The sequence below is a fragment of the Erinaceus europaeus genome, chromosome 2 (genome assembly GCF_950295315.1).
Source record: "Erinaceus europaeus chromosome 2, mEriEur2.1, whole genome shotgun sequence".
Taxonomy (NCBI): domain Eukaryota; kingdom Metazoa; phylum Chordata; class Mammalia; order Eulipotyphla; family Erinaceidae; genus Erinaceus; species Erinaceus europaeus.
Genome location: NC_080163.1, coordinates 157339703 through 157366999, shown reverse-complemented (window position 1 = coordinate 157366999; position 27297 = coordinate 157339703). Strand labels below are relative to the sequence as shown.

Genomic DNA, 27297 nt, shown 5'->3' with positions numbered 1-27297 from the left:
GTAGGGTTCTGAAAAGATACAAGACCTTAGAGACAGCAGCAAAACATAGCCAACAAGGATTGTGGGTCTCAACATCGGAGTAACTAGCTATAAAGTGATAACTGTGAATTTCTGCAGTGTAATAACAGGATGCTTGTATAGAAGCCAGAAGTTTTCCATCTCTGCAAAAACAGAATATTCTAGAACTAGAAACTGGTTTGCTGACCATGCCTTTCCCCCTCCAAATCACAGTGTGTGTTCTATTTAAGAAATTAAAAAAAGAAAAAAAAAAACAACTTACTCATGTTTAGTTGGCAAAGGAAGTCACACTGCATCCAATTTTACCCTGTATCTGCACATTTCCTTTTTGTGTTTAAACATCTCAGTATTGAATGAGGCAGCACTATGACTCAAACCAAAACCAAGGGGTTTATAAATAAAGCAGGTACATTTCATGCACATCGCGTCCTCAGGATAGGCCAGGACACCTGGCCCAGCCATATAATCAGCAGCTTGACTGACAGACCAGTACTGGTGCTACGTCATCATATGAGCATATATAGCAATAGGAAATGGTTCACAAAGATTTTGGGGGAATGTTAAAATTCTGCCATGTTTCTTGAGCTGAGTGCCAGAGAAGCATTCCCAAGTGTTGTGAAGGCTGAAATTCATAATGCCATGAGATCAAGGGCGCTGGTCTCCAAACCCTACACTTACTCCAACTACTGTCTGTGCATTTCCTTTCTCATTTCCCATTTAGAATAATGCATGTGCTTTAGTAATAACGGTATTTACTGGGAATGATAGGCATTATGCTAATCACTTTCCATTAATGGGTGCAGCATTCTTCACAGCTACTAATGAAGTTGAAGCTATCATGTTTCATAAAATCAAAAGACATCACTGATTACAAAAATGCAACCCAACAACAGACATGTTAAGTTGTGAGAAAACGTGTGCCTTAGTCAATGAAGTAAGGTCTTATTGCCATCCCCCCTTAGCAAAGGAAAGGCAGCTCAGAGAGGTTAAATAACTTGCCCACAATCACAGAGCAAGAGTCTAATTCAAACTAAGAACAGATTAATTCAGGAGTCTTATATTCTAATAGATTCCAGTTATTTTTATTACACATCTCTACAAAGGATGTTCATATAAATAACAGTTAACACCTTCAAGTTCAGTGTTCTTTGCATATGTTAACTCATCCACTGCTTATACCAATGGGATAGACACCATCACTGTCCCCATTCTACAAAAGGAGCAGACTGAGGGCTTTGGCCACAGCCATGTGGTGATACAGACAAGTGAGCTCTCAAGTCCACGTGTACCAGCTCTCTAAAAAAAGCATGTGCATCCAATTCTACATAAATGGACTTATTTCTGAATTAGATACATGACTGTCACCATTATGACCTATCTATACTGCTAAATATACCAAAATTAAGTAGAAGAAATAAAACACCGAAAAGACTTACAAATGTTTTATATTTCCCCCAGTATTCAGGGTCACTCACTCCCTAAGCTACATGGACCATATTGTGGCAACTGCTGCCCTGAATGAGTAATCAGATTCCTTTGGACAACCCTATCTAGAATGATCTAAAAGGGATGACCATGTCATCAACTGAGCTCTTTCTCCCCTTCCTTCCTGAGGTAGCATGGATTCCTCTCACAATCCTGCATTACTTGAGAAGATAGTAATAGCACAGGGAATAATACATCACAGTTTCCTTTAAATAGCTAACAAATAAAACTTGGCCTTGTCAATGAAAAGGGAAAAGGTGGCCACTTCCTCCCAGGTGGCTACTCAATGCATGGTTTTCTGGGACACTGCAACCTCATTTTTTTTTCCTGAAAATGCCTTTGAACCCTACAGTAAGACACAGTGTTAAGCATTTCCTGACTGCCTACTGTTTGACAGTCTGTATGAGGTACCAGACATACAAAAATAAAAGCTACCACTATTCAGGAACAACATTTCAAAGTGACAAATGGGATGAAAAATAAAATATGGGTGGAAACGCTCATGCTTCAAGTCTAATCCTCATTTCTAAAATGTCTTCCCATATATAATAGACAGAAAGTGAATTTCCAACAAGATAAGCAGCAATAATTTTTATGCAGACCAAGCCTATAAGAAAAGGAACAATTTTCAGTCAAAATGTAAAAAATCTATTATTAACAAAAGCACAGACTGCTAGAGAAAATTTCAATAGCAAAGAAGAAAAATTACCATTGATCCAGACTGCCATGTTCTACCAGAAGTGGAAAAGTTTGTGAGAAAATCTTTAGTATTAAAGTTTGAGCAAATTAATTAAATGGTAGACAATATGAAGAATTTTAGAAAATTCCCTCAACTATAACTTATAACAAAGATAAAAGCAAAGGAAGTATTTTATGACTAATAAAATGTTTTAATGAATTCTAACAAAAGAATTCTATAGTAGTCTAAGACTAAACTTCAGTAACTCGGTTTCTAGGAATTTTGTCTATTTATTTCTTGGTAATGACTTGTTTTATGAGGGGGCGCGGAGCTGGAGAGAAAGTACTCTGGCACATGTGATGCCAGGGATGGAATCCAAGGCTTCATGCATGTAATCTCTTGAATTACTTCCCAAGCCATAGTTAACTTATTTATTTGTACCAGAAAACTACTCAGTTCTGGTTTATGGTGTTGCAAGGGATTGCATAACCATTATGCTATCTCCCCCACCCTCTAGGAATTTTTAAAATTCTGTCGTCTAACATCACTTCCTGCACTAAGTAGTCGCATTAGTTTACTAGCAAATATGAACAAAGCATTTTGACCTGTTACTTTAAAGCAGGGTCAGCAGTTTTACTTAAAGGTCCAGATAGTTGAATGCTTTAGACTCTGTGGGCCATCCAGTCTTTGTTGCAACTATACAGTTGTGCCTGGTATAACACGAAAGTAACCACAGAAGAAAGGCAGTAAATGAATTGATTATGTGTGCCAATAAAGTTCTAGCATTTATATAAAAAGACAGGTGTTTGGTCCATGGGCCATTTTTACCTGTTTCATTTAAATTACTTATAACTACTGATTATTTTTTTTTTCATTTTTTCCCCTTTCTTGGAGAGATTAATGGTTTGCAGTTGACAGTAAAACAAAGTAGTTGGCATAGGTGTAACATTTCTCAGTTCACGACATAATGAATTTTTTTAAAAAAAAAAAAAGACTGACATTTAGCGAGTTCTTTTAATTATAAAAATATATGTTCATTCTGGGACCATAGACAATGCACCTGCTTTGTCACACACATGGTCCAGGTTAAAACAGGGTCCCCAACCACACTGGAGGAAGCTTCAGTGTTACGCTATCTCTCTCTCTCTCCTCCTATCCCTCTGTATACACCTAAAAAAAGTTGGCACAGAGTGGTGAAGCCTGGGCAATCACAAAAGTGATGTTCATTAAAAAAAAAGAAGAAAACTGGAAAGCTTAACTTTAGAATGAATAATGAGCTATGGGCAATGCAGTCAAACAGAGCTATGTTCTAGGACATCTGTGTGACTCCAGGCAAATGGTCTACAAATCTCTGGGTGTCAGTTTCCTCACCTGTAACATGAGATGATGACAATCCTGACCTCATAAGGAAGATCAGAAGTGAATCTACTTCAAATATAGCGCTAACCCACTATCCTAGTATGACTATTACTATCAACTTTGTTCTAGCTTGTCTTAAATGATAAAAAAAAAAACTCAACACAATGCCAGCACAAGCAGGCCATTCACATTGAATGTATGAGTGAATGGGCGCTGAAAGGAGGGAAGTGACAACATTTTATCTTAGTTTCTAAATTAAACTATAACCTGACTATTTTGATGCTTTATAAAAGAAAAAAATGGTAACAGAAAGTAATAGTTAATATTTAAGGTATACTGATGTTTTCTAGAGATTTTTTTTTTTGAATCCTAACAAACAGAAATGAAAAGCAAATGAGGATCTGGGAGACGGCTCAGCGGATAACATACATGCCTTGCTTGTGTGAGGCCCTTGGTTCAATCCCTAGCACCACACTGAAGCACATATAAACAGCACCATAGGAATTCCACAAATGATGGAGCTCTGCTTTGTTCTCTTTAAATATAGACTAAAAAATGGGCTAGGGGATCAATCCAGCTATTTCATATAGGCATGACGCCCTGGGATACTTCCCTTGTACCATATTTAGAAGTAAAATTAACTGCAACTATATATTACTTTAAAGAGTATATTTATGGGAACAGTACACATATTGTCAATTAACTAGTGTCAATACAAAAGAATTGTATTTCAAGAATATGTCAGATCACACCCTGATCCAAGACTATGGTATTTATTTTTAAAAATTCAAGTAATGGGCTGGGGAGATAGCGTAATAGAAATGCAAAAAGCCTTTCATGCTTGAGGCACCAAAGGCCCCAGGTTCAATTCCCAGCTCCACCAGAGCTGGTAAAGAAGGGGAAAAAAATTAAGTAGTGTATGTTAGTTTAGTATTTATCCTCCAAAAGAATCACCACCTTCATATTCACTATAGTATCAGATGAAATATTTAGTAGGTAGTGGGTCATTAAAATCCAAAGATTAGGTAGTTTCTTTTAACAAAATTGAATATGAGGACAGAAGATGGCTAACTATTCCTAGTTGTGCAACAATTTCTGTTGTTAGGAAAAGATGATAAGGCCCCATTTGTTCTCTGAAGAAGGTCACACTCTAAAATGAAGAGACGTGAGAGAAACACAGAGAGACCCAGGAACACACTTTATTTGGAGAACTTAGACCTATGCATCTTCTCTTTTCCTCTCATGGCAGCATTTCAGAAGCCAAGTGAGACTCAAAAGATGGAAGGTATGTGGGTGGTTTCATTGATGGGCTAAAGGAGTTTCTTAAAGACTTATTTTTTGGATGGACAGGTAAAGGATCAAGTGTGAAAAGGAAAGGCATAGGGCTCAATGGAGAGAATTAGAAAGCTAAGGTGAAAAACGGAATAGCAGTCCCTGGGGACATATTCAAAGTGAAAAAATATTCAAAGAATTATTATAGTGGAGATCAGGTATGGTGAGCAATACTTAGAACATAGGACTAAATCTTCAGTTTTTCCCATTTCATTGCTCAGTTTAGTTATTAATGCAGCTGAGATAAAAATCAGTGTATACCACCAATAGTTCTGATTCACATTCTCCCCTCACCCCCCCAGGGTTATCTCTGGGGCTCAGTGCCAAAAATACAAATCCACTGCTCCTGGCGGTCACTTTTTTTTTTTTTAAATATTTTATTGGATAGGACAGAAAGAAATTGAAAGGGGAGGAGGAGGTAGAAAGGAAGAGAGAAATATAAACACCTACAAACCTGCTTCATCACTTGTGAAATGTCCTCCTAGGAGGTGGGAGCCAAGGGATTGAACTCGAACCCTTCCCTGGGTTTTTGCGCTTAGTACTATGTGTGTTTAACCTGATGTGCCACTGCCTGGGCCCTTACCCTCACATTCAGATAACAATAATCTTATAGTTAGTCCCTTTCTTTATGAGGAATTACTTTTTTACTTGCTTCTTTATCCATAATAAACTTTGAATGTGAGTGTCTCCAAGCTAAGAGTTAAACAAATCAACTGAGAATTTGAAAACCTAGGAATTAATTACAGCTTATGCTAGAAAACACAGCTAGAATGGAGTTTCAGGAAGCTAATTAACTATAGAGTTTACTACCAAAGTCACTAACCGCTTTGAAACCTAGGAAATGATCTAGTGAGAAGCCACAAGTTCCTTCTGGAAAATGCAAGAGTCAAAATTACATCCTATGAATTAATAATTTGAAGAATAAAGATTAAGAACCTTCAGGAAAGTCTTGATTTCTATCTAAATCTACTTGGTACCTCGGTGATAAATTTCATTAACTGAACCCTGAACTGGCAATGCAAATTAAAATTATAATTCATGTAGGAGAAAGGCCTAATTATTAAACTCTAAAGCTAATTTTATATACATCCAAGAATTTGAGAATTATGCTTTGCACAAATACACATGTAAACGTGAAACTATATACCAGAAATAGTATGATTTTTGTAACAAGGCATAAAATTTAAAAAGTAAATTACACTAGCGTGTATATGTGGTATTTGTCATCTCTTTATTTCAAATCTCACCAGACTCCAACCTAAAAACACAAAATGTTTACATGTTCAAGATTAAGTAATCAGATGCCCAAAGCTACCTAAAGACAAAAACAGGTAAAAAAAAAAAAATAAGGTTGAACATTTTCCTAATTGCCAAAGTTATGTTCAAGATGAAGGAAGAAGAGAGAACAAAAAAGTGAACAACTTCTCACAGGTTTCACATGCTCATCAGTGCCTGTGTCTCAGCTCAACCCAGAAAATAAACTGTCAGATTGTATTGTGGACCAATTGGAGAAAATATAAATGGGCTGTGGCACATGATACAAGGATTTTATGGATTCTTCTTCTTCTTCTTCTTCTTCTTCTTCTTCTTCTTCTTCTTCTTCTCCTTCTCCTTCTCCTTCTCTTTCTCCTCCTCCTCCTCCTTCTCCTTCTCCTCCTTTTTAAAAATAATTTTCTTATTTTGTAAACCTTTTATTGGATAGAGACAGAGAAAAATTGGGGGGGGGGGCGAGGAAGAAAGGGAGAAACAGATACCTGCAGCCCTGCTTCACAACTCATGAAGCTTCCCCCCTACAGGTGGGGACCAGGGGCTTCAAGCTGGGTTCTTGGACATTGTAATGTGGCACTTAACCTGGTGCACCACTGCCTAGCTCACAGTTTCATGGACAACTCTTCTTCTCCTTTTTCCTTAAGAAAGGGAGTTTTTAGTCCTTGGCATAATCAAAAGGTCATGGCAGTCAGTTCTCACCACAAGTCTACTAGACAGGCTAATAAAATAATCAGGACCCTTTAGAGACTGCACACAAGGCACAGGAAAAAAGACTCTTATGGGAGTTTGGGGGAGAGAATTGTCAGTGAGGCTTTTAATGAGGAGATACAACTTGCAATCACTGTAAAGTTTCAAAAATCACGATTAGGCCACCTATTCATATTCTCCTTGGAGCTATGACTTTTGCAAGAATGCCTTTCTAAAACTGACTTCACCTAAGAAATGCTATCATTTACATCATTGTTGTCAGTGTTGAATTTTTCAAAGGATGTTATCAAGGAGGTTAAAGCTTTTAAGTAGCTGGGAACCCTGGTTAGAATAATCGACAGAGATCTGAATTCTGTTCAGTTTAAAACTTTCAACAAAGTGGTCACTGACTCAAAGTGGTGAGAACCATGTAGATCCTATTTAATGTTAAACTGTGTGGCACCCTGGTTTTTAAACTGGGATACACCAACACCTAGCATGTACACTATTTTTTTAATGTACATTTTTATGTACATTTTTTATTCTGAAAAATATTATTTACTTATTATTAGAGACAAAGAGAAACTGTGATGAGAGAGAGGGAAAGAGACAGAGAGACACCTGTAGCCCTGCTTCACCACTTGTGAAGCTTTTCCCCCTGTAGGGCTTGAACCTGGGTCCTTGCACATTGTAATGTGTTCACTTAACTAGATGTGCCACCACCTGGCCCCTGTACATAAAAATTTCTAAAGTCATAGAATGAGCACTACCATTTTCCATACAATAATTTTACTGAAAGTATAAAGGGAAAGACTTAGTCAGAACAAAGATACCATATTGAAATCTATATATTTATAAAGAGACTTACTCTGGTGGTAGAAACTGTATAGAATTGTACCCCTCTTATCCTACGGTCTTGTTGATATTTTTTTATTTTATAAATAAATTAGTAACAATAAAAAATCTTAAAAGAGTTACTGATAACTAAGTAACTTTGAAGAATATGAGTTTCCACCACTATGCTTATTCTTAATATTGCTATCAGGACTACTTGACTGACAAAGCTTAAGAAAAATGAACCTTAAAAGAGTCTCAGGTATCATTTCAATATTTAGGCCTATTTGTTGTTCATAATTCAGGAAGCAATGTTAAGTTAAAAGCAAAATTACTGTCAAAAACAATTTTAAAGGCAAATGATGTATACTTGATGGCTTCCATATTAACAGAGGCAGCAGAATGTTATGGCTAAACCAGGTCATCAGCTATTCTAGATGTTATATCCCGAGGAATGAAATACAGTGTTACATTTTACCTATGACCTTAAGTAAATTTTCCTAGAGCTAGTACTACCTCTTTCTGAGGCAAATAGATTATAGTATTTGAAAAATAAATAAAGGCTTCCAATCATATTAGGTAGCAGAACAATGTCCAGGAGGAAGTGAAAGTAAATCTGACAATTCAACTCTATCACAATTAAGCAATGGTGTTTGCATAACTATAACAATATTATAAATGAGCTTCAGTTTGTTATTGAACATGTTTAATATTTGATCAAATGTATTGAGCCTTTTTCACTAAGCACTGTAAGCAAAGAAATATGCTATCATAGCAGAACTTCTGTGTTTCCATTACATAAGAATCTTTTCCTTCTGCTTTAAATAGAGTTAATTAATCACACAAAATCTAGAGACATTATTATGAAGGATGATTTGGAGGAGACATCAAACACTAGATCAGAATGTAAATTAATATAAGCAATTTGGAAAAGAGTTCAACATTACACAATCAAGTACATAACTTATCCTACATCTCACTTGGCTCCACTTCTAAGTGTTTACTTAGAGGTATTCTTGCACCTTGTACCTGAGGAATAAATATAAGGATGTTTGTATAGATACTGCTCCTACTAGCAAAAGACTGGGAACAAATCAAGCATCCACTGACAGCAGTAACATGCTTATGTAATGGAATACTATGTAGAAGTGAAAACAACAGAAGTAGAGCCATATACATCAACTTACTTGAAAACTATAAAGATAATATTGAGAGAGAAAAAAACACCAGGAGTATATGGTGTGTTTCCACTTACAGTGAGATCAGAAAAGCAGAAAAGTATAGATCATTGTGGGATAAACAGGCATATGATAAATCTACAGAGAGACAAGTGAATGGTAAGTGTTCAGGAATATTACTAGCTCTAGAAATGAGAATGGAGGTAGTGGCAACTGAGAAAGATGCACAGGGGCTTCAAAATTACTAATAACCTGTCATTACGTCAGTCGCCACTCATCATTATATTTATTGTCATATTCTTGTACACACACAATTTCCTTCAATATAAATGCATCATTAAACACACACGTACACATCCTATATAACTTTATCAGTAGTAATTATCTTTGGTCAATACGGCCTTTCATTACATTTTAGGTACTTAGAAAAGAAATATAGGAATATTTCCAGAAATTCTGGTTGTTGTAATATTTTAAGAATTTATCATCATCACCATTATCATTTACTGGAATAGAGACAGCCAGAAATCAAAAGTGTAGAAGTAGAGAAAGGGGGAGAGGGAAAGAGAGAGACCTGCAGCACTGCTTCACCATTCACAAAGCTTTTCCCCATGCAGGAGACTCAAACCCAGATCCCTGCACACTGTTAACATGTGCTCTCAAGCAGGTGCGCCACCACCCAACCCTGGTTATTGTAATATTCTTTTAATTTAGAATAATAAATTAGGAGAGGTCCAAATGGAACTATTTCTCAGTTGCAAATATAAATAATTGCTTAGTTGGAATTATCTCCACAACTATACTTGAAACTGGGGTGGCAAGAAAAGCTATTTCTATAGCCTCATCTTTGCTCTGAATGCTTATCATCGTAGCTTTATTATAAAGAACATCTTAAAGATTTCTTTCCAAGCTCAGGAGGAAAAAGTACTATAATAAGGTATCTTACATTAGCGGGTAAAAATACTCCTTTTAGAGAACATAATATAATTAGTTTCTATTCCGAGTCTGTCAGTATGCACTGTTAACCTCTGACAACTATACATGAACCTTTTAATTAGTATGTTATCTTTGGTGCAATTAATAACTTGTACCTCATGTTATAGGCAAATTAAAGTTTCCCCAACTAAAACCAAATCGTCAGTGTAGTTCTAAAGTGTTTTACCATTTAAATGAAATTTTAACATTCAGACCTCTTGCTCTCAAAACACTTAATCCATTTTTCCAAAGCTAGACAGCTTTTTGCTATCACTGTTCTCTCAAATATTTTACCTAAGACAGAGACTCTCACATTAAATTCAATTTCACACTTGCCAATCATACCCACCCACACACAATTCCTCCAGATGATACAATGTGGCCTAATGTGTACACGTGCAAAAAAAAAAAAAACACATAATGCTTAAGTACATATAAACAGGTTAACTGGTAAGTCCTGGTTAAAATTCTTATTATGTTTTGAACACAATGATTGGTATTAACAGTTCAGCTAATATAGTTAACCTTTAAATCTGAATTGGCAAGCCCAAAGTCTAAGATTCATAGCAGTGATCTCAAGCTGGTGCCCTAATGCTCAATCATGGCATTTGTGAAATGAATCTTAAAGATTTCCCAGTCCAGCTCTCCCCCCCCCATACTATTACTCCTCTTTATACCCTCCCTCCCCAGAAATCAAAGATATTTGTTGCTAGTGATGGTGAGGAGGAAGTTTCTAAGGGTAAAATCAGCTACTTTTTACTGTTCTTGTACCTTCCAATGTACCTAAAAAAAAATCACAGTATTTCTTAAAGAAAAAAACAAAAGGTAGAAGTCTTGGGGTCCGGGCAGTGGTGCACCCTGTTAAGGGCACATATTACCATGTACAAGGACCTGAGTTCGAGTCCCCATTCCCCACCTGCAGGGAAAATGCTTCATGAGCAGTGAAGCAAATCTGCAGGTGTCTATCTCTTTCTCCCCTCTCCCCCATGTCCTCTCTCCTTTTAATTTATGTCTTATTAAATAAAAAATAGAAAGGAAAAAAGAAAAATGGCCACTGGGAATGGTGGATTTATAGTACAGGCACAGAGCCATTGTGGAAAAAAAAAATAGAAGTCTTACAAAAAAAAAAGTCACAAGATAAAGTAAAACATACCTTTCGCTTATTTTTTTCCTTTCCTTTCCTTTTACAAAAAGTATGAATAACCTCCAAGTATCTGTATCAACAATGTCATTACACTAAAAAGATGAGTAAGATATTGATATTAAAGAATAAAAATAATACTTAGGATGAGGGTCTCACAAATCTAAAGCAGGTAATGTTGGACATAAATATATACTCTATGCTAGAACAAATGAAAATAAACAGTAATGTTGAATTTAAATTACAAATAATTATCTGTACTTATGACCTTAACAAAAAATGTTTTTTTCCACTCCTTAAAATGACCTTCTTGGCAGTCATTTGCACACAAATTTGAGACTTTGATACTATTCTCTACTCAAAAGAATCACAGCTTCAATAGAAGGAGAAAAACTATATCCATGTTGAGACACAAGAAAACCAAAATCAACTGGAAGTTCTTGAGATTCTCAGAATGCCAGATCTTTCTGGATGACCAAGGAGGAAGAAGGTTATGTGGAACTACTGTAGCCATCCGAGCATCAACATGAGAATATGAGTCAGTCTTGCATCCTATTAAAAGCTCATAGTTTAGGAAACCAAAATAGCAAAAAAAATGTAAAGTATAGTAGAGAGGGTATTTCTAATACAAAATGAAAGCGACTAAAAGATACTTAAAAATAAATTTTAATGGGGGTGAAATCTTCACAGATTTGAATGTTCTGTTTCTCTTATGAAGCCACGTACTTCTTTATAAAGTACAGATCTGCATTCTTCACTATGTGCTTGTAGTTACAGAAAAGTAAGAATCAGACAGGGGAAGTAGCATATCCCAATGCAAAAAAAAAAAAAAAAAAAAAAAGACTTTTATGCCTGAAGCTCCAAAGTCTATGATTCAATTCCTTACAACACCATATACCAAAGTTGAATACTGTTCTAGTCTTTCTCACCATCTTTCTCTCTGCATCTCTCTCCCATTAAAATAGGACAAATAAAACATTTTTTAAAATAAACACAGGAGGGGCCTGGTGGTGATTCACCTGGTTGAGCACACATGCTACAGTGTGCAAGGACCCGGGTTTGAGCCCCTGGTCCCCACCTGCAGGGGAAAAGCTTTACAAGTGGTGAAGTAGGGTTGTAGGTGTCCTTCGATCTCTCTCCCTGTCTATCTCCCCCTTTCCCTCTTGATTTATGGCTGTCTCTATCCAATAAGTAAATAAAGACAATAAAAAATTAAAAAATTGTATAAATAAACACAGGAAAAAAATGAGAATAACTATTTCAAGAAACATGAAGGATCCCAACAGCAGTTTGAGGAGTGACTCTTATGGTCTCAAGAAGTATGAGTCCCTATACTATTAGTCCCTATAATAACTCAAAAATTCAGTATACTAAAAATAAAACCCCTCAGTATAAAAATCATTTGTATCTTTACAACTTCAAAAAATGTTTAAAACCAAGAAATATATCTTCTGTCTAACTGGGGAAAAAAAGTACACCTAATTGTGGCAGCAGAATACAGCAAAGAAGTGAAATTGATATCAGGGAGAGCTCAGGAACAATTATCAAATATTTGTCTATTTCTTAATTTTTAAAAATTCTAATAGCAGTCAGATTCCTTCCCAAAGTAGTGTGAGGATAAAATATGAGACCATCTCCATAGCTTATATCTGTCTTGCTGTATTTGGTGATACATATTTAAGATAATTTGTCCATGGAAAGAATAAAAGTATTTTGTGGTCCAAGAGATAGTGCAGTGGATAAAGCATTAGACTGTCAAGCATGAGGTCCTGAGTTCAATCCCTGGCAGCAGATGTACCAGAGTGATGCCTGATTCTTTCTCTCTCTTCCTATCTTTCTAATAAATAAATTATTTTTTAAAAAAGAACAAAAATATGTTTCTATTACCATACCTCAGAAATCAGAATCCACTCTAGAAAAAGACACAGAAATATTGGGTCCAATTGATTTTATTTCAAATAAATCAAAGGTATAAAAATTTGCTTAAACAGTTGCCAACATTTTTAACAGAAAGCCCAGAGCTGATATTCAACTCTCTCAAAATGATTCTGACTCATCCTAGAACTTTACTCCAAGAATATTCCAAACATCATCAAACTCTGCTTTCTACTGTCCCAGATCATGGTTACTGCTCAATTTATCCATTTATACAACAAATGCCATATTTATTAGTGCATTCTAGGTACTCTCTAGATGTTTAGGATAGTTAGCAATAAAACAGAGAGGTGCTGTCTGTGCCTCTGATGAATGAGGATAAATACTGGTGCCAACAAATAGGAATTTCCGATAAAGAAAATAAAATTATGTTGGGCCAAGGAGATAACTCAGCAGCACTAGAGCATAGAACTTGTATGTGTAAGACCCAGGTTTGGTTTTATGCCAAGGGGAGGGGGCAGTGCTCTGACCTATCTCATTAAAATATAAATTAATAAAATTAAATTACTTTAAAATGACTCATGGGAAGGATGATTTTGAAAAGGGATTAGAAAAAGCTTCTAAGAGGAACCTAGAGATAAATGATAAGAAAGAGCTGGTCTTAACCAAGAGCTGGGGAAATCATTCCTTGCAGAAGGAAAAAAAAAAAGCAGAAATGCTCTTAGAAACATGCCTACCATTTTGTGTGTGTGTGTGTGTGTGTGTGTGTGTGTGTGTGTGTGTGTCTAAAGATACTCAAAGAATGAAAGAGAATAAAAGAATGTTAACATGGTTTATGCAAAGTGAATGTAAGGGAGTACTAGGACTTGAGATGGAGAGGAAGGAACATGGTATGAGCAGGGCAAACAAAAAGCATAAATAATAACACCCTTAAAATTCAAAAGCTAATTTTATTTTAACAATTTAAAAAACTATGTATGTACATAATATCACATTGTGTAGAAATGCAAGTGAAGAATGACTAAATACAGAGAGCTTAGACTAATTCTTTTGGGAGATTAAGAAAAAAGAGGTGGAGACACCAACACAAAAGGCTGAATAAATCACAGACTCACCCAAAGAGCAATATTAAGGGCATACTCTGTTGAAGAAATAACTGGTTCTCTTTTATTCACACCTATCAAGAGTTATCACTTATCAGTAACATCATCTTCCAAACAATAGGCAATCCAGTGTAAGCCGTGTTCTAGAAACATTTGGTATTGTTATTAGAGATGCTGACACATGCATTATGAAAATGATTAAATATAGGCCCCTTTTATATTCAATATACAAAACAGGATCTTACCTCCCCCATGTTCATATAACTGCAGTGTCTCAGGCTAAATGCATGAGTGAAAATCTTAAAAAGCCTAGCTGAGTTAGAAAATGAAAATGTATCAAAAACAATTTCTCTCATAGTTAAAGTAGAATGACAAATGCAAAGCTCCTAGCAGAGTACTTAGGGCTCAGTGTTAGTTTCCTTTCCAAATAAAAGTGACAAGGGGTGTGTGTGTGTGTGTGTGTGTGTGTGTGTGTGTGTGTGTGTGTGTGTGTGTGTGTGTGTGTTGCGTCTAATCCACACAGTAAAAGTAAAAGTAAAGTGACCAAGAATTCAGGTGGAAAGACCAATCAGAGATTATTTTTTTAAATGTGCAAGTTTTAAAAAAAGGAGATCTTAATTACTTTATTTAATTCATTAACAATACCTAAACATAAAGCAGGGAACTTACATATATTTTTTTCTAGCTGTTTTATATATATTACCTTACAAAGGACTGAAGTATTTCTAGTCCCTTGTTTCCAAAGAAATCATAGTTCTGAGATATTTAAATAATGTAAACAAAGACATGAAGTTAATAAATTGCAATTACAGGAGTCAAAGTGAGGGTATTAGGCTACAAGTCTATATTTCTTACTATATTACACTGCCCCTCAAGTATACAAATTTAACAAATTCCAAAGTATTAAGGTCTAAATACCATTTCTATTAAATGCTGTATCTATTCCCATGTGTTTCTGGATGTCATTTCAACCATAAATCAACAGTCAATGCTTACAGATTTAACTCCATCCACATGACTAATTTTGAGCAAGATCCCAACTGGTACTTAGCCATTAAGATTACACATAATACATTTCATTCATCTTTGGAGCAGCCTTTTTAAAAACAAGGAAAAGAGGCATTGTTTTCTCAATGCTGTTGTAAAAACTGAGAACAGTTCAAACAAATTCAATAGAGCCAGAAATAGACAGAAGGCTTTCAAAGACTACAGGAAGATGAATATATACATTGGAAGAAGACCAGCAGGTTTAGAATCTAAGAAGTGTTCATATAGACAGGAGTACTGTGAAGTCAGGCACTGCATGAGAAAAACACTTTACTTCATAAAAAAGCTAACTTTATACAAGGATCAAAATGAATACAAGTCCAGGGGCTCACCCAGTTGAGTGTACATTACCATGCACAAGGAACCAGGATCAAGCCTCTGCTCCCCACCTACAAGGTAGAAATCTCATGAGCAGTGAAGCAGGTCTACAGGTATCTGCCTTTTTTTTTAATTTTTAATCTTTATTTATTGGATAGAGACAGACAGAAATCAAGAAGGTAGGGGAGATATAGAGGGAGAGAGAAGGAGAGACACCTGCAGCAGTACTTCACCACTTGCAAAACTTTCCCTCTGCAGATGGGGACTGGGGGCTTGAACCCGGGTCCTTGAGCACTATAACTGGTGTGCTCCACCAGGTGCGCCACCACCCAGTTCCCAGGTCTGTCTGTCTTTCTCTCCCACTATCTTCAACCCTCAAGTTCTCTCTGTTCTATTAAATAAAATGGGGGGGGGGGGGAGAAAGGAACATATGGCCACCAGAAGCAGTAGGTTCACAGTGCATGCACCAAGCCCCAGTGATAACCATGGTGGAAATTCAAAAAGAATGTAAGTCCTAGAAACAGTGCACAGGTGCAGCGTATTTTGCTTTGTCACACAGTAGATCATTAATAGGTAATTTCTAAATGAATCAATGATTAACTTAAATGCATAACTAAGAATAATTCACACACATACTTTAAGAGGGGAGAGAGGCATGACAATGCCCCTGTCCTTGGTCCTGAATAAATTTAGTTAGATTATGATGATTTCTTCATTCCAGTTCACAGGAGTCCAGTATGTAACAGCTTTCCTTTGTGTGAATTTTAATCTGTATGAAATGAAAGAGCCTGTTTTTTTTGCGGTGCAGAACAAATCATTCTCTAACTTCTGTTCTGAGTTTGCATAACTGACTGCATGTACTTTCAAAAGTTCTATTATGCTTAACACTTATAAATATTTTCCCTAGTCCCTTTGGGAAGTTTGGCATTATGTGTTTCTCATCCTCCCCTGATGTTATACTTTAGTTTAAAAATAACAGTCATTATCACTCAATTATTCAGTGATCAAGTGTAACACCAGGTGCAAACAAAAGTTCTGACAACATTAAAACATGCCCTTGTTACTGCAAAGGATTTAAGAGCTTGCAATTATGAAACTGGTGATCATGTTACTCTCTAAATTTGAAAGAGGTAAAATGGAAGAACCACAGAAGCTGTGTTTGTTTTGTTTTGTTCACTTCCATTTTCTTGGCATTATAAATAGATGTAAAGCACATTATTTAGCTTTCTATCCTCTTCATTGTTCTTTTGCATAATCACTTGTTGACAGAATTTTTAATTTTTTAATAATCGTTTTATTATTCACAGTTTGATAACAAGATTCTAAGATTGGAGCCAGGCAGTGGAACACCTGGTTAAATGCACACATTACACTGCACAAGGACCCAGGTTCATGCCCCTGCTCCCTACCTGCAAGAGGAAAGCTTCATGAGTGGCAAAGCAGTGTTGCAGATGTATCTGTTTCCTTCCCTCTCCCTTCTCAAATTCTCTATCCAATAATTAATAAATAAGATCATAAGATTATAATGTATAGTTCCACACCACACCCATCACCAAAATTCTGTATTTCCTCCCTCCAATCTCCCAAAGTTTACCACTAAGCATTATAGTTTGCTTGCTTCTGTTTTGCTTGGATTTTTTTTTTTTTGGCATGTTCATATAAATCAGATCTCTAGACTCCACATATGCGTAAAACCATTTGGTAGTTGTCTTTCATCTCTTTACTTATTTTGCTAAGCATAATCACCTCTAGTTCCATCCATTTTGTCTTTAAAGACACAATATCATCTTTATGATGGCAGAGTAGTATTTCATGGGATATATATCCCATTGACTTCTTTAGTCAGTTATCTGTTGATGGACATTTAAGCTGCTTTCACTCTGGCTATTGTGAATAATGCAGCTGGTCTGGTAAGTGGTACAGTGGATAAGGAACTGGACTCTCAGTCATGTCATCCTAAGTTCAAGCCTCAGCAGTACATGTATCAGAGTGATGCTCTGGTTCTTTCTTTCTCTTCTCCTCTCTCATTAATAAATAAAATTCAATTAAATAAAGATAAAGGAAGAGGTACAAGAGGGAGAAGAGGAGTAGGGGTGGAGGAGGGGGGAAATTGAATAATGCACATAGGGGTTCATATGCCTCTTCTAATTATTGAGTGTCCACTGGATAAATGCCTAAGAGTGGTATTGCAGGATCATAAGGTACTTCCATTGTTATTTAAGGATTCTCCATAAAGTCTTCCAAAGAGGTTGTACCAGTTTACATTCCCACCAGCAATGTAGCAGTTTCCTTTTCTCACAACCTCTCCAACAGCTGTTATTTCCTGATTTGTTGATGTGAGCCATTTTCTCAGGTATGAGATGGTACTGATAGAATATTTTTTAAATCATTTTTATTACTTTACAATCAGTCCTCTAAACTAGTAGCTCTAAGGTACCAACAGCACAATTCCTCAGGGAGACTTACTATGCAAAAAATGACTTTTCTGACAACCCAGTATTTCTTCTGAAAATTCACAGAAGGGCTAGCAAAATAGCTCAATTGGATAGTGTGTTGCTTTGCCATACGTGCCACTCAATTCACACCCAGTCCCCCACAGTCTTTTTTTTTTAAGATTCATTTATTTATTGGTGATAAAGTGAGGAAGAACCAGAGAGTCACTGTAGCATATGTTGAGATCCTGATCGAAATCAGAATCTCAAGCCTGAGGGTTCAACACTTTATCCACTGTGTCACCTCCCTGGTTGCACCACCAAATTGGAGGAAGGTTTGGTACTGAGGTTTCTTTCACTCTCTCTCTGTCTCTATCTTAAAAAAAAAAAAATCCAAAGAATCACAAATTTCAGAATTAAAAGGACATCTAAGCTCATCTAGTCTACCTCTTGGTATAGCTGTTGACCTCAAACATAAAATAACTCCCAAACTTTTTATGGATGGCCAATATGGCAATGGAAAACCAGCCAACAAACAACTAACATCAAATTTCAGAATTAGGTGAACTCTGTGACTCTAACACAAACAAAAGTAAACTTCCCTATATAGAAATGGGTATGTAAGTAAAAACGTAAATGGTCCTGTGACCTGGATACTATATCTGCATACATATACATATATATATATATATATATATATATATATATGTATGTATGGGTGTCTGTGTTATTTAGCGATTAACCTAGGAATGGACATGCTGGCTCATTATGGTATTTGAATTTTAGGGCAGGGGGCAGAAAGCCTAATGGTTATTCAAAGAGACTATCATGTATAAGGCTCCAAATCCCCAAGTTCAATACCCCACACCATCATAAACCAGAGCTGAGCAGTGAGTGCTCGGGGGGGGGGGGGGGAGTCTAGTTTTTTGGGTTTTTTTAGTAATTTTATTTATTTTATTCCCTTTTTTGCCCTTGTTTTATTGTTGTTGTTATTGATGTCATTATTGAATAGGACAGAGAGAAATGGAGAGAGGCGGGGAAGACAGAGAGGGGGAGAGAAAGATAGACACCTGCAGACCTGCCTCACTACTTGTAAAGCGACTCCCCCCAGGTGGGGAGCCAAGGGCTCAAACCAGGATCCTGATGCTTAACACACTGTGTTACCGCCCGACTCCCCCTGATTGTTTGTTTTTGTAGCAAAGTAATCAACAACATTGAAGGAGTATTTCCAGCAAGAGCGCCAACTCTCTAATAAGAAATAATTTGTGGCATGTATGAATCTTTTTCAACTCAAATTGATAAAAAATTTTCCTCTAAGTTTCTAGCATTTCCTCTTTATGGAAAAGACTCAGCAATACCAAAATGTAACAAAAGATAGAAAAATAGACATGCTAACCAATACTGATATATATAGACACATACACACCTGGAGTCAGTCTCGGTGATGAAAAGAAAATCATGTAGATATGTAAATCAGTGATTGATGTTAAGTTTTGTAAAAGGACATAAGTAAACTAGTGATGTTCTATATTATTATGAGAGTACATATTCAAACCTACACATAATTTTAAATATTTACAAAGCTGCACTTAAAAATAGCAAAATTTATTGTATGCTAATTATATCTCAATAAATATGATGAAAAAAATCCTGACGTGCTATGACTATGAAGAATAATTTCTACAGAGTATCTACCTAGAACTTACGGTATACACAAACATTTAATTATGACCCAGCATAAAACTATAAAGAACAAAGTAAACATTCTCTATAAAACTACATAAGACTAGGGAGTCCGGCAGTAGCGCCGCGGGTTAAGCGCATGTGGCACAAAGCATGGGCTGGCATATGGATCCCAGTTCGAGCCCCCAGCTCCCCACATGCAGGGAGGTCACTTCACAAGTGGTGAAGCAGGTCTGCAGGTGTCTATCTTTCTCTCCCCCTCTCTCCATTTCTCTCTGTCCTATCCAACAATGACATCAACAACAACAACAATAATTAAAACAATAAAACACTAAGGGCAACAAAAGGGAATAAATAAATAATTAAAAAACTACGTAAGACTGTTAGTGAATAATACATATAGATTGTTAAGTCAGATATTATAAAGGGAGCAGAAAAATTAATTTCTTAACCCTTGCCCTACTTCCTAGGTGCAGTCTAATTTGAGTAGAATTGGGGGTACTTCTCAGACTGCCTTAACTTTCTCTGGATATCACCTTTCAAAGATTCCCTTGGGAGGCTGGAGATATGGCTCACTGAATAAAGTGCAGGACTTGTATATGTGAGACCTTGGTTTCAATACTCAGCTTTCCACATATAGGACTATCTGTGGAATGTCATATAGATAGTGAGTCTTTGTCTCTGCTTCTCTCTCTCTGAAAAAATAAAAATTTAATTAAATAAAAATTAAAAAGATGCCTTTATGCCATCTAGTCTCACTTGATATTCACGTTCCTTTGCCTCATCCTCTATTCTGCAAAGAATTGGGAAGAGAAAAATATCCCAATACTGAAAGAAGGTAGTTGTAAGCCAGGTTGGTTTGCAATAGCAAAACCTTCTCGTCACAGTAAAAGCTCCTTTCTCATTGGTAGTGTCCTAGCCTGTCCCCCAAGCATGTCTATGAATAGAAAGGAGAAAAGAAAAAAGCACTAATAATGACAAATGTAACGGAATTAAATACTTTACGAAGCATAAAATATTATGGGAGCTCTGGAAGAACAGGTAGGTTACATGTATCTTACCTCCAAGTTTAGTTAATTAAATTCCCAACTATCCTCTATAGAGTCACCACACTAATAAATTTAGTACATTGCAATCTTCCTCATCAAATTAAACACCAAGACTGCCTGGGATGTATGCAGAAGAAACCATGAAATTAGGAATAAAATAGCATTTAAAATATAATCTTAATTATTAATTTTTAAAAGGCTTCTACTTGGTCCATCTGTGATCTTTTTCCTAAACCCTCAAGCAAAGAAAACAGATTCGTGTTTCTAAAAACATTTTTTATAAACTGTGTATTATATGTGCTTTTAATTTTATTTAATAAAATGTAGGGCAAAGTTAAAAAAAAGCAGGTGCCTCTACAGATGGAGTATGCTAAACACATGTAACACCTCTGATAATGTTAAATTCTCCCCACTTTTAGTCTAAAACATCCCTAAAAATTGCATTTTCAAATGTTACTAAATATTTAGAGACTAAAGGACCAGGTTCATTATTTTTCACAGTAACACATCCTCAAATAATACTTCAAGCAAGTTTCAGAAGAACTGCAATTGATATCTTTTCCATATATACTTAACCTCCTACAGATTTATTTGATTCTCAATAATTACTATTCTCTGGTAAAAGGCATATGTTATTACAGTACACTGTGCTCCCACAAGCTGTCCACTCAGTGTATTTTAATAAATCTTTGCTAGAGCAGTATAAATTTGATCCTGTTTAAATTTAATAAGGATCAGAATATATCAAAGCACAAATGCCCATGGGAGAGATAGATATTTTGCATAGTTATTGAATGGCCTATTCAGGGATACAATATGTAAGACCCAGGCCATCAACTTTGAATTAAAAAGAGAGATTAATGTGTTCAAAGCCAGCTACTTGTTAAATAACATATGAAATTAGTATTTAATAAAACATCTTCTCTATATTGCTAATGGTATCAGTCCTAATACAGCTTTAATATCAATATTCCCATACAGAATTCTAATATTTACAAGAATTGTCAGCAACATATTCCTTAAATATCTACATTTACTTTGATAAAATGCAATCCTAGCAATACTATAAGGCACAGAAATAAAAAGTTGCTTGTAGTGAATCAGAACTGGGGGTCTCACTGTCCATCTGCATAATATAAACAGAAAGAACAGCAACTTGAAATATTTCTCACAGATTGCAAGGCTGATTAACAATGAACTGTTTTCCCAAATAGTCTACTCCAGGGGAGATGTGCTTCTGATTTGAATCATATTTCAATAATCATTAAGATTTTGCAGTTGAATAAATAATTTAAATATGTGTGTGTGTGTGTGTGTGTTTTGCTAACACAATTTATTCTTGAGTGTAAATGTAAAAGACAACGAGTCATGGGTCTGGATTTAGAAGCTAAAGGTACTGGAAGACAAAACCTCAGTTATCAGGAACTCCTTCTTCATGGCTTATTGGACAATCAAGAAGATCAAAGGAAAAACAGTATGACTAGAGGCATTTAAAATAACTTGTGCCAGCACTAAAGTTCAACTGCCTTGAGTTATCTCTATTTTGGAGGCTACAAATTGTATTAAGGCCATGAAGCCTACACTACATGTTGCACACCTTGTTATTCCCAATTGCTCTTTCTCTGTTAACGGTTTACAAGAATGTCAGATTACAGGGAAATAGTCCCACACTCACACCTGCATCCACCACCAAAGTCCTATGCCCGCCCCTCTCCCCCACGATAACCACCATAGTCCACAGTCTTAGTTCACACCATAGTTCATAGTCTTAAGAGGCAGTTTAACTACATTTTTTTTTCTTGCAAGTTCGTGAGCTTCAATTCTCTATATTCTACATATGAGTGAAACCATCTGGTAGCTAGATGTCTTTCATCTTTTTAATTACCTCACTAAACATAATCACCTCAAGTTCCATCCATTTTTGTCCTGAAGGACGCAATCACTTTTACCTTGTTTAAACTAGAAATGTAAGGGCTAGTTCATTCATCACGCAAATTGATAAAATAGCCTGTCAGTTGAACCACCAAGATCCATTAGCCAACCTTACCAGAAGATTAGGTCTTCCTATCAGATAAGTGGTTATCAAGTAACCCTGGCTTTTGTCCATGTGCCTTGTTCTCTAAGTTAGGCAATTATCCCTCCCCAGGATTTTCTGTGGGCACCTGAGTCTTCTCTTACACTTCTGTGAATTCTGTCTCTCTGCTGAATTGGGTTGGATCAAAAAAGTGAATCTTGGCTAAGCAAAAGAGAAAAAGGGAAGTGGTCTGGCTGGAAGGTGGTACAGTGGATAAAGCCTTGAGCTCTCATGTCTAAAATCCCAAATTCAATCCCTGGGCAACATATGCAGAGTGATGCCTGGTACCCTTTACCTCTCTCCTCCTCTCTCATTAAAAAATATATAAACCTTGAAAAAAAAGGAAGAAAAAAGGGTGTGGCAGCTTAGTGATCACTCTTCTTTACACAGACTAGAAAGCTTTAAAAGCCAGACATCATTTCTGACCTGGTAAGATCTAAACAAATAGCCTACAAATACAAAGCCCCAATGGCCAGCAAAAATTGGAATACAGATGTACATACTGCAAGTCAAATATATCAATTTTATGAAGTAGAAGAATATAAAATACAAATATAAGAATAGTTAGCCCTTTTTTTTTTTTTTTTAAATCTTGAGACAGTAACACCTAAAAACTGGCTCCTGGTAGAACTTTTCACTTTTTCAATGAAAGTAGGGTGATTTCTTGTGTGGCAATTTTCCTGAGAAGCTTTTATTTTAAAGGATCAAGACTAGTAGTTGTAGGACTAGTATCTAATCTTTAGCAAAATACAGTAATCATGCAAGGAACAGATACAACCACTACCAATGGTGTATATGCAAGAGCTGAGAAACTCCACTAGCTGCTGTTATTTGTTGTGTTCATATTAATATACTCACCTTGTTTTCTATCTCTTAATCGTAGACCAACATTGCTAGTTTTCAACTATGCATATACCTTTATAGATGTGTCCTTTTAAAGCAGTTTCATGCCCTCCCTCATCTAAAATTTTGAGGCCAGATGTTTTGCTGTTGAGAATGTTTAAGATTTAGCAAATTAGTAAAGCAGATATGGTCTGGTCCCATAATCAAATACACACATATGTATGTAGCAAAATGTCTGAGTCATCACAAAGCTAGATAAATTCAGAATAGAATAATCTCATAAACAAATCTGCAAATCCTAGTTCAGGTTTTACTGCAAATGTCTTGTAATAAACTTAAAAATTAAAAGGCCAGGCAGTAGTGAAATCCAGCTGAGTACACATTTTACCAAATGCAAAGATCCAGGTTTAAGTCCCCCTTGCAGGGGTAACATTCATGAGTAGTGGAGTAGAGCTGTAGGTATCTCCCTTTCTTTCTCCCTCTGTATTTCCTCTTCCTGTCTCAATCTCTCTGTTCTCTCAAATAAAAAATAATTTTTAAACTTTCCTTTGAAAAAAAGATTTAGCTTTTAAACTTTTAGGGATACGAATAAGGTATTATGAAACGTTCTACCTCTTGAATTAAGCCATTTGAATACAATTGTGTTATCATTAACAAAGGAATATGTTATTATCTTAAGTAAAAAACTAAGTCCTTGCCACAAATAAAATATAACCACCAAACACCAAAATAAAGTACAATGAGAGGAAAATTATCTACCAAATTTTGGCAAACCACTAGCTTCAGAAGGCTCTGTGACTAAATGTTACTCCTTTTCTCCTTCCCTCCCTCCTGTTCCTCTTCTCTTCTTCCCTCTGCCTTTCCTTCTCCCTATGTCTCCCAGTCTTTCTGTTGAAAAAGCAGATTAGAAGCATTAGGTGTTAAAGACATACTGGCAAGAAACTGAGGCTTTCCTCAGTGATGTAAGAAGAGAGACTGAAAGGGGAAGGGGGAGACAGAGAGGGAGAGAGACAGAGAGACACTTGTAGCCCTGCTTCACCACTTGCAAAGCTTTCCCACCGGCAGGTGGGGACTGGGGGCTCAAATCCAGGTCCTTGCATACTGTACCATGTGTGCTCAACCAGGTGTGCTACCACTCAGGCCCTGAAAGGGAAATTTAAAGGAAACACTTTATTTTTTAAATGTAACTCAATATGGTTTAATGACAATCCTGCAGCTAAAAATCAAATCAAATCCTACCAGCAGCTTGTCACCCTAATACATTTCCACTTCCATGTGTGTGTTCAATTCCCTGACTAGACCTACTTTTTCTATCAGATGTTTGGAAACACAGAGCTCTTAAGTATTCAGCTGAAAAGAAATAAGATGAGTGGGGCTGGATGGTGACATACCCAACTGAGCATACATGTTAGATTCAAGCTCCCAGTCCTGACTTGAAAGAGAAGAGCTTTGCAAGCAGGGCTCCAAGTGTCTCTCTCCTTCTGTATCCCCTCATCTCCTCTTAATTTCTGTCTCTATACAATAAATAAATAAATATTTATCTTAGAAAGTGAAAATCAAAGAAGAAGAAGGAGAAGGAGGAGAAGGAAAAGGAGGGGAAGGGGAAGGGAAAGGAGGAGGGGGAGGAGAAGGAGGGGAAGGGAAAGGGAGGGGGAGGAGGGGGAGGGGGAGAAGAAGAAAAGGCAGTAGCGCAGCGGGTTAAGCGCACATGGCGCCAAGCACATGTACCCACATAAGGATCCCTGTTCAAGCCCCCAGCTCCCCACCAGCGGGGGGGGGGGGGGGGGGGGGGGGAAGGGGGGGTCGCTTCACAGGCGATGGAGCAGGTCTGCAGATGTCTATCTTTCTCTTCCCCTTCTCTTAATTTCTCTCAGTCCTGTCTAACAACAACAGCAGTGGCAACAAGGGCAACAAAATGGGAAAAAATGGCCTCCAGGAGCAGTGGATTCGCAGTGCAGGCTCGGAGCCCCAGCGATAACCCTGGAGGCAAAAAGAAGGAAGAGGAGGAGGTGAAGGAGGAGGAAGAGAGGAGGAAGAAGAGAAAGAGGAGTAGGAAGAGGAGGAGAAGGAGTAGGAAGAGGAAGAAGAAGAGGAGGAAAAAGAGGAGGAGGGAGTCCGCGGTAGTGCAGCAGGTTAAGCGCACGTGGCTCAAAGCGCAAGGACCTGCATAAGGATCCTGGTTTGAGCCCAGCTCCCCTACGGGGGAGTCCCTTCACAGGCGGTAAAGCAGGTCTGCATGTGTTTTTCTTTCCCCCTCTCCATTTCTCTCTGTCCTATCTAACAATGACGATATCAACAACAATAACTACAACAATTTTTAAAAAGGGAGCAACAAAAAGGGAAAATAAATATAATTAAAAGGAAGAAAAAAGGAGGTGAAAAGAAACTTAAATTTAGTAAGGCAACAGGGGCCCAAGAAGTGCTTCATTTTACATAAAACCCATTTTTATGCCTGTTAAGTATTTTTTTGCCATTATCTATGGTTGCCTATGTGGATGAGATGGTATTCGCCAAAGTATGCAAGATGCACATCAGCTGTGTGTACATAGCTCCACTGGATTCACATACATTCACTCCAGTGGTCCATGGATCCTTCAGCAACCTTGGGCTGGTTCAGAGCAGTAGTTCATAGCCAGTACTTAAATCCAAGCATAGCAGCAGAATCGCCTGAGAACCTATTAGAAACACATATCCTCTGATCCAACTACAAATCAACTGAATCAGAAACTCTAGGTAGAGGACCCAGTAATCTGCAATCTAACAAGCCTTCTTGACAATGTTGATGGTCACTGAAATTTGAGAAGCCTGGAAGTAAAGAATGCAATTCCTGGAAGCAACCTCTGATGGGTCTTAATAACAGTTCTATCGCCTCCTTGCTTATCACTTGCATGAGTTATTCAGTTTAGCCACGGATCTAGTTCTTCATCTGTAAACTGGAACGTTAATAGTACTTACCTGGTAGAAAAGCTAAAGATTAAATTCATTAATATAAACAAAACGCTTGGGATAGTTCTTGGAAATATTCCACAAAGGTTGAAGTTACTCTATGTTAACAATACAGAACTTTTACCTACAATTAACATCAATATTTTTTCTGCAAACAGTAAAGACATTTAATAACTACGCTCACCATATGGCACTGAAAATTAAGACTCATAGGTCTTGTCCCTTAATTATTTGGAACCTCAGGTCTACTGCAACAGCAGAGTTAACCAAATAGCTCACAAACTGTATGTATGCCATAAAGAGTTCAGAAGTAATTGGCAAATTATAGAATTTAAATTACTGGTTCTCCCTGAAAAATAGGCTACGATACCATGGAGCTACTATTGGCTACAATGGAACTGCAACACGGCATATGAGAGTCCAAAGTTCTCTCACCTCAGCCCCCAGCAGATCAGTTAGTCATGTATCATCTTCCTCGTGTTTATGACTTGTGAGTTCTTTCTGTAAACTCCTTTAAGTTCCAGTATGTTCTCTGTGCCTGAGAATGAGGAGGTTCCTAAGACACTTTCATACCAATACCAGGAAAGTTTCAGAAAATACATTAAGTTGGCCACTCAGCCTAAGTCTCTGAATGCCTCCACTATGATATTCACAGTTTTCGGCAAGGAGGACAAAACAATGAACAAGAGACAGAAGTCTCTGCTCTCACAAGGTTATGTTCTCTCATGAAGGAGACAGGCAACCCACACATATGGGTTTTTTTTATGACAAGAAATTAGAAAAAAAAAATGAAGCAGGAAAGAGGGTGGAGAACAGCAGGGAAAGGGAAGAGGGCTCAATTTTAGATAGCATATAGACATAAAAGGCAGAATCCCTGTGAAAAAAGGATATTTGAAAAAAAAAAAAAAGAAGAAGAACATTTGAGAAAGTATATGTACCACCCAGATTCAAACCTACCCCCCAAGACATT

The 27297-nt window shown here is 36.8% G+C and overlaps 1 protein-coding gene across 4 annotated transcripts in view; it reads right to left on the bottom strand.

The window, feature by feature from the left end:
• TOX3 (TOX high mobility group box family member 3) overlaps positions 1-27297 on the bottom strand; it is a 136274-nt gene that overhangs the window by 75661 nt on the left and 33316 nt on the right. The gene's annotated exons all lie outside the window — the stretch shown is intronic.